Genomic DNA, 14,984 nt, shown 5'->3' on the forward strand with positions numbered 1-14,984 from the left:
AATACGCGGCTAGTACTACTAATAATAAGCAACGCGGATGCTGCGCCCCATTAATCCTTGTCACGAGCTATCTCTCATCGGTTCGCGAATACTCGCTCATTTCCATTACGCAACTCTGCTCTATCGTTCTTTTGTCTCTGGGCTTTCGTTGCGAAACGACATTCGAAGGAAATTGTGCTACCGATGGGAAAAGACACGCCACAATGTATAGCACCGACGATGGCTGACAATACAGAAACACCCATTACAGCTTATTAACTTTCATATTTATGTACTTGCACGTTTTTAAATTTTTCAAATTAGGGGTTTGAGAATTTTGCCTGTATTACTACTGGTCTTTAAGTACAATTGTACTTTTCGTTCTTTATCTTTCAAACAAGTATTTGCTTGGCCCATTTATGATCAAATAAAATGAAAGGAACAATAACAATTCACGAAGTTTAATAATAAGCGTTTTGCATAAATCGGTGCAATATTCGGAAGAATAACAAAGAGGCTCAGAAAGCTTCATCCTTGAACATATCTCCGTAGTTTACGAACGATCGGCAAATCCGGGCGCATCTTATTGCGCTTTCAGCCCGCGGTAATGCAAGCCGCTGCACGCGGGGGAGTGCGATAACGCGCGTCGAAAATTGATAATATTTCACGGCGAGAGAGACCGTGGACTCCCTTTTATAATTGGTTGGCATTTGCATGCGGTCTTTACACTTATTGAGGTTTAGCCGCGAACCGGTCGCTCCTGCTGTCCGTTTTTATCATTTATGCCGGCTACACAACCGGCTCGTAGCACGCGATGCCGACTCCCTTCGCTCTCTTTACGACCCGTCCCTCTTCCCTATCCTCGCACCCTTTCTCGCTTCCCCTAATCCCGGGCTCCCTTTTCTCTCTTTCCCTGTCTACCGCCCCCAGAAACCCGCCATTTCGCAGCCGCGTGGGACGTTTCAGTCCACTTACGTCCCTTCGCCTGCGACGACCGCGACTTCAAACAATTTGCAACCTGTTACCACGTCGATTCGCGACGTTTTTCTATTAGTATTCGCGCCAATTAAGGATAATTAATCGTCGGCCCTTTTCGTCCCTGAACGCGACACGTCGGAAATAAATTTTTGCCTGCAAGGGATACGAGGGAGCGGCTAATCGCGGCTTTTACGGAGCTCAATTTCAATTTGTAAATTTCGACGAGTAGCCACTGAATCAACAGCTTTGGTTAACTATTATTAACTCGTCGCTAATTATTTCTGTTACTCTCCTTTACACCGAGTTCAATATTTAAAGAGGGTACGATACTTAGAGTTTTATTTGTTAATGTAGGATATCTTCAAATAGCTCTAAAGACTCGAATGAAGTTTCGAACATGTACAACATAATCGTTAATATGAATCTACAGTGAGAGGAGGTGATAGTATAATACAATAAACTGCCCTTAACTGATCAGGAAGGTTTCCATTAGAGACCATGTTATTCTAACCAGTTCTTGAAACTGATTTTGAATAGTTCCTGGTTATCAAACATTATTTAATACCTTCTCATTTTCCGTACCGAAGACAGGATATATTTACGTGTATTAAAAGCTCTACACCGTTTTCGACTTCCGCGGTAACTGAGCGGAAACCGCAGATAGAAATTTAATATACTTGATTTCGAAAAATGTATCTCGTAAAAATGGAAATGTATCCCATATTCGTTACGCGGGTTCCGATAAATATAATCAAAAAGCATGGCAGCTCGAGTGCAGCTATCAAAATACAAAGCGTAATCCACGGTACACGAGTCACGTTCGAGGCGTACGAAGATGAGGATTAAGATGGGACTCATGAATTTTCATTCCGCAGGAAAGATCACGTCACTTCTGGCTGCTGTGCGGCGTATTTGTTATCCGGGACAAGCGGCATATTAATTATCGTGTAACGTGTTATGAGCGTGTAGTAATGACTGCACGGGTGCAGCCGGGGATAGCCTTTAACGACGTCGAAGGATGCAAAGGAGTGGAAAGAGGGTAGGAACTGATAAGAAGCTGATGTACGCGTCAAACTGTGATCACTAATAGTACACCTCCGGTTCGAGATAATTATCGGACCGGTCGCGATGTAGCTCGATGCACGCGTAGACGACGATCAAACATCCTTGGAGGAAAGGAAGTGTCGGGAAGGTGGTTGGAGAGGGAATTAAAATTGTAAAGAAGAGGGGTGAAAAACGGACTGTTTGATGGGACGCGTGTATACAACCGGATCCGGCTGGAAAAGCTGGTATCAAACGCTCTTTTAAAATCGACGATGCTCATTAAATCCAAGTCGACCCATTATGTCATCGGCGATACTCTACGGAACGGGAAAGAGAGAGATGTAAAGTAAAGAGGCAAAGATGCTTGATAGAAACTCACTCTACAGCCACGATCACGGTCGGTGACTGGTTCTGTTGCGGAAGAGCGAGAAAATTGTCGTTTTCGTCGCGCAAAACGTTCCAGCAAAACGCAATCATCCGTATCGGAGGATGCAAAGAGAGCGAAGAACGCGCCGGAGAGACCGAGAGAGGCAGAGAGTTATGTGTTTGTAACTAGCTCTTGGCGGCTTTATAGTTGCCTCTGGCGCTGCAAGATGCAGGTATTCGCGACGGATTTAGATGTTTTCCTCGATATGAAAATGAAGGAAGCCGAGGAAATCGTGGCACGGCGCTGTTAGTCGAAAAGGATGTTTCGACGTCTCCGAAGAATTTCTATTTTTCGCGAAACTGCGATCGAATAAACACGATCGACTTTCGTTGTCGTAAAGAACAAATTTTCCTCTAAATATTTACTAGACTTCGTCGGGTAGAACAATGCTGGGTTACTGCACCCGCGAGGACGGATACATACTGTATGAACATATACGTCCAGTTACGTAGCGTGCACTTACGGCCGCTTATGAATAGACGATTATTTGATTACTCAATTTTAAGACTTTTACATTTCTAAATATTATTGCATCGTAAATTTCGAAATCGATTTTAAAATTTCATTTCTGCAAAATTTATAAATTTTAATTTTATGAATGAAGTTTACTGACGTAAAGTATCAGTGACAAACTTAAAGACTTATCAATGACAATTTTATTTCTTCATTGCCACAGAAATTACAGACCGTAACTTTACGATCCTGCGAGAACGGGTTACATTAAGCGGCGGGATAAAGCGACGGAATTAAAAACTGATTTAGAAAAAGATAGTCGCTCGAGAGTTTTGCAATAAAAGCACGAATCTCTGCCAGCAATTATCTCATCCGGGGCTAAGAAACGGACGTTCACGCCTTTTCCGTAGTTCAGGCAAAGCAAAAAGGCTTCTTTGAGATTTTTATTGACTATTTTATTTTCCGCGTTAACGATTTCATTTCTATTAAAAAAAAGCTTCATCCAGCAAAACTGAAATTGGGGATACTACATGAGGATTGAAAAATAGGTTACAAGAAAAAGTTTAATTGCAAATTACGCGCGTAGGGAGAAGTGGAGGAATATTTAACTCGATGCATGTCGAATGATTAATTTTTAAATGTAGAAGGTGTAAGGTTAATTTGAAGCTATAAATTTTATACATTGACTGATTCTCTGTTACCAAGATTCCATCTGGAGATATACAGGTTTTGATATTAATTATTATCTTTTAACTAACTATGCCTAAAATCGATTATGCAGAACTTGCACATTGCACCGTTTGAAAAGAATTAATCTTAGTCCCTGAATTAGCAGTCTGCCAAATCCCATATATTTCGAAATCGATTGATATTCAGCAATCCAATATCTGTCATAAAGATATCAGAAAATGTAGCACAAGTGTTATATAAAGATACGAATGCAATCGAAGTATCTCGATCGTTCGATAAACTTATGAGCCTGCACTAAAATAACCTCGAAATGTGTGCGCCAATTCGAAAACAACAGCGGTGTTGTCGGATATGAAATTGTCAGCAGTTCGGTTTCCCGGCAGATTTGTATCCCAGTTTCATCGCTACAATTCTATAGTCCGTCAGATCGCTCATCATCGCAAGGATCCTGACAATAACGACGTAAAGTCGGTCCCGCATTGCACAGCAGGACAATAGAGTGCCCCATGGCGATGTCGAATCGAGTCGCAGAATAACGCGTGCAACTGAGTCATCGCCGAAGAATTATCGTCGTCCGAGATTTAATCGGCACCCCGTCGCAACTGTTGTCGCTGTTTGCGTACGGTAGTTAAGACCCGGTTGTTTTCCCGTTTTAAGAGCGTTCTAGCACGCTGAATGCCGCTCTTAATTTAGTTAGTCGCCAAGTTAGAGCGAGAGATCCGACCGTAAGACACTTTATCATTAAGGACCTTTCCGGCGTCCGAGGGAAATTTTCAGGACTCGGGTTTGGGGAATTTTTCATTCGAACCCGACGAGAAGATGGCAATGGGAGGAGGACCGTTTTTCAAACTGGCAGTCGTGTATTTTCATCCCCTTTTGTTTCACTGTCTGTTCACCGCTTCTTCGTTTTACTGCATCTTAATTTTCATGTTCCGAGCTGTACTTTGATTTTAATGTGCTAATAGTGTCAATACGTGTAACATTGCGTGTATAATTTTAAAGATGTTCAAGTTATGTATATTGAAGGTGCATCTCATGAGTATGAATGTTTACAATTTCCCTGTGATAACAACGTATGCTAGTATGCATTGTGTACCTTTCTCAGGCACATATTTTTTGAACCAATTAACGCGCCGTTGAGGTAATGTATAATTCCGCGCGGCGCGACACGTGTTTGTCGTTGTTTGTGAATACACCGGGCCGATTTGGTGAGAACACATACACATGACACGTGTACCCAGCATTTAGGGTGGCAAGCGAAGTACGTTTCCTTGTTAATTTCGCGACGCTGATACCTTTGCAACATTTATTTCGAGCATACCTCACGGATACTTGCGATACCGCGGCGCGAAATGAATTCGTTAATGAATAAGCATTCTGCGAGCAACGCGTCGCCGTCAGCTTTATCAATCTCTTGGAGCATTTTTCCGCTTCGCATTGATCGGCTAAACGTGCTTCAACATGCCGCTACGAAGAATCGTTTTATCGCGAGCCGTTATTCGGCGATTAAATACCCCATTAAATCATTTCCACTCGATTAGGGAACGCGGGAAATTCATTTCGCGACAAGAATGTGCACTTTATGCGATAACGAACGGTGAACGATCAATGCGATCCATTCAGATTCCTTTTCGACGTTGTCCCGGTTTTCCGCTCGATTATCGGCGTAATGAAAAGCCTCGAATTTTGGATAACGTCAAATCAACCACGAAATGTCTACAAACCGAAAACTCACCGTACGCTGGAAATTTCGAACGAGAGCTTGCCGTGCGAATTCTCCGGGACAGAAAAGATCATGTGGATCCTTTGGCAGCGTCGCGACGCGGACCAAACATTCCAAGAATCCCGATGGACGGCATGCATTCGTGGGGCAAAGTCTCGATCACTCTGTCGGTCGAGGCACGACCTTGCTGCTCACCATCGGGCACAAATTCAGCCCCGGAGCGGATCTGCATAACGTTCGATCGGCGCAAAGAATGCACGAGTGGCACGCGCGGAAGGGCATGCGGTTCGTGCCGGCACTGGCCGCGTGGTTTTGCACGGGCACAGAGAAGCTCGTGTCGCGAACAAAACACACGTAAGTGCTCGGAGGACCAACCGAAGAGAAAGACCAGCGGATGAGAGCACCGAACAGACAGCCAGAGCAAGAGAGAACGAGAGAGGAACGCTCGAGGACGCTCGACAAAGGCGCGCTACCCTCGTCAGCTAGTTTAAATCGTACATGAATAAATGCAATCCTATCACGGCCATGCTAATTTCATACAACAAGCTCCTAGTACCTGCGGAAAGCTATACAGGGTGTAACTCCTGCTAATTCTGTGCGAGAGGATCAGCCGAAGAACTGGAGTAACAATATTTTACTTGTTCATTTTGTATGGCTCACACTTTTCATTTTAGGTTAATTCAATTTTCTAGTCTACTTAAATTTGCAATTATATCTGCGTTTTTTGAAGGAAGATAAATTTGAACATTGCTGATGTTCAATTACAATAGGGTCCGCTATATGGCCCATAACGAGGCTGAAGGGGTAGAGATCTTTTCCATACATGTAATTCCTAAATGTGATTTGCAAATATATTTCTAGAGTCGAAAATTTGAAAATTTTCATCTTAAAATTTTTGTCGATTCCAAAATGTATCAATATCGACGATATTTATCCAGCAATTTTAACCTCTCGCCGCAGTTGGATGTCCAGCAAACTCGAAAAACAGAATATTTGCTGCTCGATATTTAATACAATAACGTTTTCAATGTAACTCATAAATGCCTTTCAATTCTCGTAATCACGCCGGTATTGCTTTACCGCGATGCATGGAATATTTCAATTTGAGAATATTTATATTATCTTGCGCACGTTCAAAAATCGCTGGTATTTAATTTTGTTTCATACTATTTACATGGTTTGAACTGTTGAGGAAACTTTTCGTCGCGTTCGCCGATGTGATCCGTATGAATAGAATCGACGCCGGGAAATTACCATTTATTTTATTTTTAACGAAGCGGCTTCGGAAATTATAAATGGCCAGACCCGAGTGACTCGTGTCGTATAATGCTCTCATTGTTCGATGATAGAAGTATTATTTCAAATTACAATGTGAGCATTGCATGAGAAAACACAATTACCATGTTCCGTTTTTTCCGTACAGGTATGGTACGCATAATACAATGTGCGTACCGCGGAAAATCGTACATTAATTTACACGTCGGCTACAAACTGCTCTCCACTTCCGAAACAATTCATTAATTCCTTTTATTACGGTTATAGCACACGTTAACCCATTAACATTTACAATCTACTAATGGAAGTTTCGGAATTTAATTGTTTGCTAATTATAAATCGAGTCACGCGACATCGTAAAAATCCTGTAGATCGTATAAAGATGTTGGCACGTGTTTCGAAAGCGCCACCGATCGAAAGTTTCGGCAAAACTGATATACCAAAACTTTTCACTGTTCACACGTTCGTGGATCGGTTGTCGAGGAGTGCGCAGCGAGGGGGGGATTAGCACCACCAGAGTTTTATGGCGCGAGTTTCGAAACCCGAAGCCAACAACACGCGGCAGTCAGAAGCTGCGAAGCAAAGTTTACGCGAAGCAGATTGAACGATCGAGGCGAAGCTTCAACCTGCTATGCACAGGACGTTATCGGTCCAATATTAGGTACTTGATCCAATCAGAAGCAGTGATTTTCTCCAAAAAAATTTGACATACACATATTCTCGAACAAACTTTTATTATTTTACTGTTCACGACTTCCAAAATCACCGATAAATTTATTCTAGTATTATACTAAAAATATATTTGCCCCTGATGAACCGAGCAGAGCGGAACCATGTGACCCTGCGTGCATTATTCAGCGGCAATCTGTACAATATTATTAAATATGTATATGCAGCGATAAAAAAATATTATGCAATATATGTGCATTTCAATCTGCGATCAATAACTTTTTAACGAAGACCGTTCGAAAAATAATTCACAAAAACCGCGTTGTTTTTCGACGGCGTTTCAAATATTTTTACCGTTCTTCGACCATAACATAAATATCGCAGCGCGGCCGAACGAGACGAAAATTGACGCGTCGATCGTTCTTGCAACGTACAAATGTATTTGTTGAAAACACAGCAAGCGAGTCTCGCAGTCGGGCCAAATGGAAAGTGTAAGTAGACGGGGAAAGCGGGCTCTATTGTTCCACCCTCTTTTCCGGGTTTCAGAAGCGTTCGCGGCAAGTGCATTTTGTTGTGTGCTCAGAAATCTGTTATTCAATTTGAAATGGCTTTATCGCGCGTCTGAAACCAACCCCAGATCTCGCATTGATGCCAAACTACATGGACTATGAAATCTCTTCTCAACAGGCGCACACGCGTGCCTCTGCATGCGGCACACTAGCTTTTCTCTACATTCGCGCGCTCCAATACCGAGTCGCGAAATCGAGTGCTGCGAACTTTCTGTCGATACTTTCCGCGTGTTCGTTCAAGTATGTGCAAGTGGAAACGAAAGCGATCGCGAGCTGAAATAGATATGCAATGACACCGCGCGAAGTGATTAAACAAGGAATTTTCGTTCCTTCAAAAGTGCAAAGTTTGCACGATGGACTGGTATTTCGCGTAACAGAATAGACCGTTTACATTAAATTCGACGCTGCAGTAAAGTTAACGAAGTCTCGAATGTTTCAATTTTTCTCCGAAATTCTATCGGGAACGAAATAAAAAATTATTCGTTTCAATGTTTGTTTCGGTTGAAAATTGATATTTGCTAAATTTTAACGAATAGTAACACTTTTAGTAAGGGATCATATTTCGGGCTAAACTTGAACGAATATTGTTCGATCATCGACATTAACGAAAAAAAACGTTTTATTGATTGTAAGTAAATATTACATTAATATTTTAACGAAGAATGAAAAGGATCGAACGAATCAATTACTGTCCGTATTCTTTGAACAAAGATCTTTAATCGGAACGGTAATAATATTTCAATCTTGCGCCAAATGGTTTCTTACCGGTCGAGAGTTAATAAGAAGAACAAAAGGCTATTGTTAAATATGAATCGGCTTCTATCGATCAGTTCGAAGACAGTCGCGGTGTAACAAGGTGCTGCGGACGAAGCGAGACCGTGAAGAATAATAGGAGTTTTGTCATTAAACGAACGCTTAAATTCGAGACCTTAGATCACCGTCTGCCAATTAGAGCGAGCACAAGGTCGAGGCGACGCTGTGAATTCCGCGTTTGCTGTCCGTTTGTGCTACTCAAGTATGGTAATACCGCGAAGAGGAAAACGAGACTGGTTTCCTAACAGTATATCTGCTGTTCTTCAGTTAAATTGAACCACCCGAGAAGGAAGACTTTAATGTATATACTCCTAGACAGCTTTGATCCATCCACAATTTATATTTTATCGCTTTGAATTATATGGTTAGTTAACGACCGGATAATACGGTTGAAAATTGTAGAAACTTTTATCGTCAAAGGGTGAATTTAAAGGAATTGATTTGATTAAGAACTAGGGAATTCTTCAAGAATCTCAAGAACGTTCTTATTACTTTTGACGTTCTTATTGCTTTCTGAAAAAATTGTAGTTCTTACATAAAGATACTATGTATAAAATATATGAACGATTGAAAAGAAATAATTAATTGTTTACACAGGTAATGAGAATAGTTCTATTAATTATGTGCAACATTGTGTACTCCATTTTAAAATGCATGCATCGTTACGCGCTAAAAAGTATCGCAATTGCTACGCTCATCGTGAAAATTATTAAAGACTTTGCAATGAAAATCCTCAACAATCAGAGGTGCTGTCGATAACGTTATCAGTGAATACCAATAATATCAAAACGTCATCGAAATCGGTGATGTACAAAAAATTCCTACAAACTACTTTTACAAATATCTTTAAAATTAAAGCCGAAAGGGGGTTGCATGTAAAGGGGAAAGTTCGTCATCCTTGACAAAATGTTTCAAGGTCACCGAAATGGGAGCAATCATCACAATTTATCGCCTAAATAGACTAATCCTCGGCCAAAAATTCAATATCGAAAATAACCAACGTTGTAAAAAAAGGAGGGGAAAAAAAAATGAAATACTGGAGTAGAATACAAATACAAAAGGTACTCACATGGGATCGCGTAAAGGTGCGCGCAGTCGAGATTCAGACAGGAAGGCAGAGGTGGGTTCTCCTCACAGGTTCGCAGGTACGTGCACGTAGGTATACGCGCACTCGATTGGCGTCGACCGGCGTCCCGGGAGGGGCGCGACGCCAGCCAAGAACGAACGTTGATACTAAACCGCGGGCCGAGCTGCTCCGAACGACAGTTCAACGAGCGTGTGTTCCGAGGCCGGATCACGGTGGTCTTACACGGTCGATTCGCGAACGATTTTCGACCGCGTGTACATCCGCGAAACTGTCAACGTGACGCGAGCCACGCGATGGAGCCGTCTTAACCGACTTAACATAAACGTGGCGCGAGTCGAGTCTTGGATAATACATCGATCTCGTATCGAACGTGTTCGAATTGTTGTACGGTACGTCAGAAACATGTGGAACGATCGGTCGCGTTGACATTGCAGAAAGGCTCGATTTGGTCGATGCGCATGATTAGGACGCGAGGGTGCACGTGAATCTCGTGTTGGTTATCTCGTAGAGAATACTTTCCCGAGTGTTATCGTCTTCTGGAATCGATTGATTAGCAGTAACTAATTCTGACAACACTGCGCCCGGATTTGTGACACGACCACAGTGCTAGCACGGAGATACGTATCTGTACATAAAACGTGTGTGTAACTGTGTGCCTGTCTATGTGTATGTGTGAGTGTTTACATGGAATCAGTGCTCGTTGGCAACATCATGATCCGTCGACGTGAGTGCGATCGAGTACTCTGGAGTGCTACCGAGGGTGTTTCTAGTGCGAGCTTCGGGGTTACCGTCTGCGTGTGGGTTTCGAGATGCGTCCTGCGGTGCATCAGCCACGAGTAACTGCAATCGGAGGCCGGTGTACCCGTATATATACCGGTAACTTGGCCACGAGTGAGCGTAGTGTGCCGACTAACCGCCGGAGTAATTAATCCGACGTATGTGCGGACAGACATCCTTGTTCCTCCGGGCAGAGTCAATCACTGGCGTCGATTCAGTATCTGGTGTTCGTCGTTTGATTACGGCCTCGAAAGATTAGAGTCTTGATTGGAATTCACCTGTCACCCCGTCACAACGACGGTCAATAGTTAAAGAGCCGGAAAAGCTACGGGACAAAATTCGAGATCGTTTATCGAACCGAACCGCGTGACAACGATCGATCATCGAGGCGCGCCGACCGATGTTTGATCATTTCGACTTTTTTACGCGCGACTAACCGGACTCGATCTAACGCTCGTTATCGATCGTGTAACGTCAACGTTATCCGCTGCTAACGGATAACTTCATGGTGGACCAGCTGCCGATTACCACCAGGTGAATTAAAACGGAAGGAAGACAAGTTTCATGGATATTGGCAAACTTGTCGATATCAACGTCCCTGTCGATATTAACATTTTGCGCAGATAAACATTTTCTGTTGAGTCAACGTGCAATCGCGTCGACGTGTTTTTCCTATACGATCGGTACACTGTACCTGCTTATCGTTATCGGCTCTGGAGTATCGTTTCGAAACCGTGTACACCGCCCCGTTCATTTTCCCGCCAAATTCGTGCGCCGTTAATCGTCCCGACGAATCGATAAAAGAGAAACTTTTTCCGTTGACTTAATTAATCAGAGTCACTGGTGTTCGCATTTAAAAGTTATCGGACGTGTATCCCGGCGAAGAAGGTAAATGAACGACGCCGATTACTCGAATAGATAATTAATCAGGACCAAGCGAGGAGAGGAGACGTTCGTTCTGCATGACCAATCATTCAGGTACGATGTCCTGATCACCTTCGAGTGTATACATCATTCGACTCGATTCGGGTGGAACCTCTTAATTAATAATCACGCGAACGCATTGAAATTCGTGTGCCGTTTCGCATATTAAGGAGGCCAATTAAAGGAGAAAAAGGAACGAGGAAAGGGGAGTAAGAAAGGAGCAGAAAACGGACCGTGGCAACTTGGAGAGGACTTGGCCAACTTCATCGTCTACTTTTTAACTCGTTTCGTGAACACCGAAAAAAGAGTTCTCACGCCGCACGCGAGAAGGACCTTAAGCACGCACGCACGCACTCGCGCACTCACGCACCCCTTCGAGGGAAGAACTTAAGGAGCGGAGAAACCCCGTGCCACCAGGAATCTTGATTCCTTCCTGCCTTTTTTCGATCCTTTTTCCAGCTCTCGCCCACTTTCGAGTCTCCAAGGTGAGTGCAACTTTTAATTTTCAATTATCTTCCGAACCCCTCGATTGTACTTTATCACCGACTGAACTATGACAAGTCGATGTTTCCCAAGTATAGCATATACTTTTTATAAGAGGTATATACTTTTTGATATGCCTGCATTACAAATGTGAGCATTGTTTTAGACGTATCATGGCTGACCTTGTTTACGAATTTAATTATCTATTATTTGATCATCCTTGCATTTGTGAAATTGCTTTCGGGAAACTAATTACTGCACACCTTTTTTAAAATATTATACTCAAGGGACACGATCGTTTTCCATTATTCCTCCATTTTTAACCGAATCACTTGTAAATAGACTATAGGTTAGGTACATACGAAATGTTGCTACGTTATTAAGAAATTCATTTGATTAAAACTGGCATCGTTAAATTTTATGAATTTCTGCTAATGATTTTCCAGGTAGCAGATTTTTTAGTTCGTTTCTGAAAATATTTTCATTCGAAATATAATTGGAATGTTTCGGAGATAAAATGTTCATCTGACATTCATTCCAGGATATTGCTTTATTAATTCACACACCAAAATTCTCTTACACGTCATGCGTGATTTTTAATTGTTTATTAATTGAACCAGCAGATGCAAATATCTGTCTATTAGTAAAAAGTCAATATTCTTGGATGACATTTAAATATAAATAAATGCACATGAAATGAATAAAATGGAATTAACTGAATTTTCTCGCAAAAATGGATGTCGATCGAATTTTGTCGACTAATAAATTAAAAACGTGTCTATCTGACAGCGTATAGGCGTATCGTCGTTGCCGAACAGTCGCAATAGCTTTTGTACCTGTATAAGAGCACCGTCTCTTACACCGTACCGTGAAAGACGCGTGTTCGTGTCTGTCGCCAGCAAATCCTTGAAATCGAATTTTCCGAGACGAGGGTCCTCTTGGGACTGGGAAAAGAGGAAAAGGGAGAAAGAGTGCCGGACAGGAGAGCGAGAGAAAATTCGTACGTCAGTTCGGCCAGGACGAAGAAGAAAAGTATACTTGTACTGGGCGAACGTGCCGATTTCGTGTGTCGACGTTTCCATGCAATTTAGTCGCATACGATTTATGAAATAGCGACTGAAGTAACCTTGCACGATGTGCTGCCAGAAATACGGGTTTATTCTTAAAATTTTGACGCTTTTGGCGATATTTCAAGTATTTTTAACTCGCACTATATCACTCGCTAATTGCAATTATTCTAAATGTAGAGTATGACTATTTCACTTCCTAATTTTCAGTTACCTTATGAAATTAAAGTAATATCGAGGCTATTTAGAATTTTTTTTAATAAACATATCTATTTCTCTTACAAGTGATACTAGTGGTCATCAATGATTCATAAGGTGTTCAATTCGTATTAAATATGAACAGTAGTATGGAATAAGAAGAAAAACCGTAAAAGATCATTGATAAATTATATTCGTTGACATGTTAATCCTTTGATATGAAGTTCGAAGTTCCGTATTGAGCTGCGTTACTCTTCTTCCATGTGCCCGTGCATTTGAAGCTGCATGTATATTTCATGGCAAGAAAATTCTCCAAACCCTTTGAAGTCAGTATTTCGAGCTGTACCTTGATACTTCGGGTTCTCTGCTCTCCAGACGATATTACAAAGACATTTTTCCTTCAACGTTACAAACTTCAGATCCAGTTATGTAACTTGACCTACCTTTGGACAGAATTCACCTAGAGGATTTCACTCTTGGACTTTGTAGCACCAAAATGCATTAACGCGATGCAAAAATGTGAAACATATGAACTTCGTCGTGTGACATGACTTTCAATCTTGGATAGTTTGAAAGATGAGCAGTTGTATAACGCATTTTGTTATTAAGAGAAGGTTGAGCGTGCTTGAAGAAAGGTTGAGAGGATCATGCAGGAAAAAGAGGAGAATCCTGTGCAACGAACGCGGACGTTTGCCCAGTTAAATCAAGCATTGTTTCTGGCCGAAGCCGCAAAATATAATACGAAGATAGTCGGCACGTCCATTAGAGACGAGGACGTTTAACAGAAATTGTGTGACATGTTGCATGGGCATTGTATACGGCGGACAAGCGTAGATATGCCCAAATAAATAGAGCGTGTTACATAAAGAGACCTTGTTTAAATTATACCCAGGAAGGTATTGCGCTTGTTCCCCGCAACGCGAGGGAGACAAAATTGCGCCATTTTCCGGAACAAATGGTTCCTACATACGGAAGCAATACGCCCAACCATACGAAATTATAACGGATATATCACAACTTTCACCCGAACCGTGCACGTGTAACGCGTACGTGTACACCTTGGTCTTTTGCCGCGAAACGAATGATTCATGTTACCAGCAACGAGCGAAGAAAATTATCGAGCAACGGTATGTACCATTTCCATCGGTCGTGTACGGAGCTCGGAAAATATCGTGAAATGTCAATTATCGACCTCCGTCGGTTAACTGGCCCCGTAAAAATCAATTTCACGACGTTCCGACGCAGATTGCCTTCCCTGTTGTTTCTTTTTTATCACCATCTACTACGAACAATTGTTTCCTCTATACCTCGTATAAATCTGCTCTTTCGACCTATTTGGAGGGTAATTTGATACATCTGGATATAAATGGGAAACAATACGAATTCCGCAGTTGATTGAAACGCAACGAGCACGGTTTAGTTGCGAAACGAAACTGATGGAGAGATTCGTGATTTTTATCGCGATACTTTGAACGATTGTTTCATTTGCAATTAATATAAGCTTGATCCTTTTTGGCGGGAAGTTTGATATATCTGAATGTAAATGGAAAACAATACGAATTCCTTTGTCGATTGAAATCCAACGAATATAGAGCTACTTGTATTACCTCGTCCATTCGATCGCTGAACGAAGCTGATGGAAATAGCGACTTTTATCGCGATATTCTTTGAACAATTATTTCGTCCATATCAAATATTAACTGAACATTTTTACCGGGAAGGTTTATGTATTCGGTAAATGGAAAATAATAGGAACTTTTTACTCCATTGGAAATCTGTGAATATACAGTCGTGTATTATTTTATCTGATCGATCGCAGAGCTGATGG

General features: G+C 41.9%; 1 protein-coding gene across 3 annotated transcripts in view; it reads left to right on the top strand.

Moving 5' to 3' along the window:
• The window catches only part of LOC100878040 (latrophilin Cirl), an 820,007-nt gene that overhangs the window by 389,596 nt on the left and 415,427 nt on the right, over window positions 1–14,984 (top strand). Inside the window, exon 1 of one of the 3 annotated variants that reach the window (XM_076535693.1) lies at window positions 9,877–11,893. The exons of the other annotated variants lie outside the window; for them this stretch is intronic. The gene's annotated coding sequence lies outside the window, so the exon portion shown is untranslated. Of the gene's footprint in view, window positions 1–9,876; window positions 11,894–14,984 lie in introns of those variants that run through there. 3 annotated transcript variants of the gene reach the window in all.

Source organism: Megachile rotundata, chromosome 9, assembly GCF_050947335.1.
Source record: "Megachile rotundata isolate GNS110a chromosome 9, iyMegRotu1, whole genome shotgun sequence".
NCBI classification, from domain to species: Eukaryota; Metazoa; Arthropoda; class Insecta; order Hymenoptera; family Megachilidae; genus Megachile; species Megachile rotundata.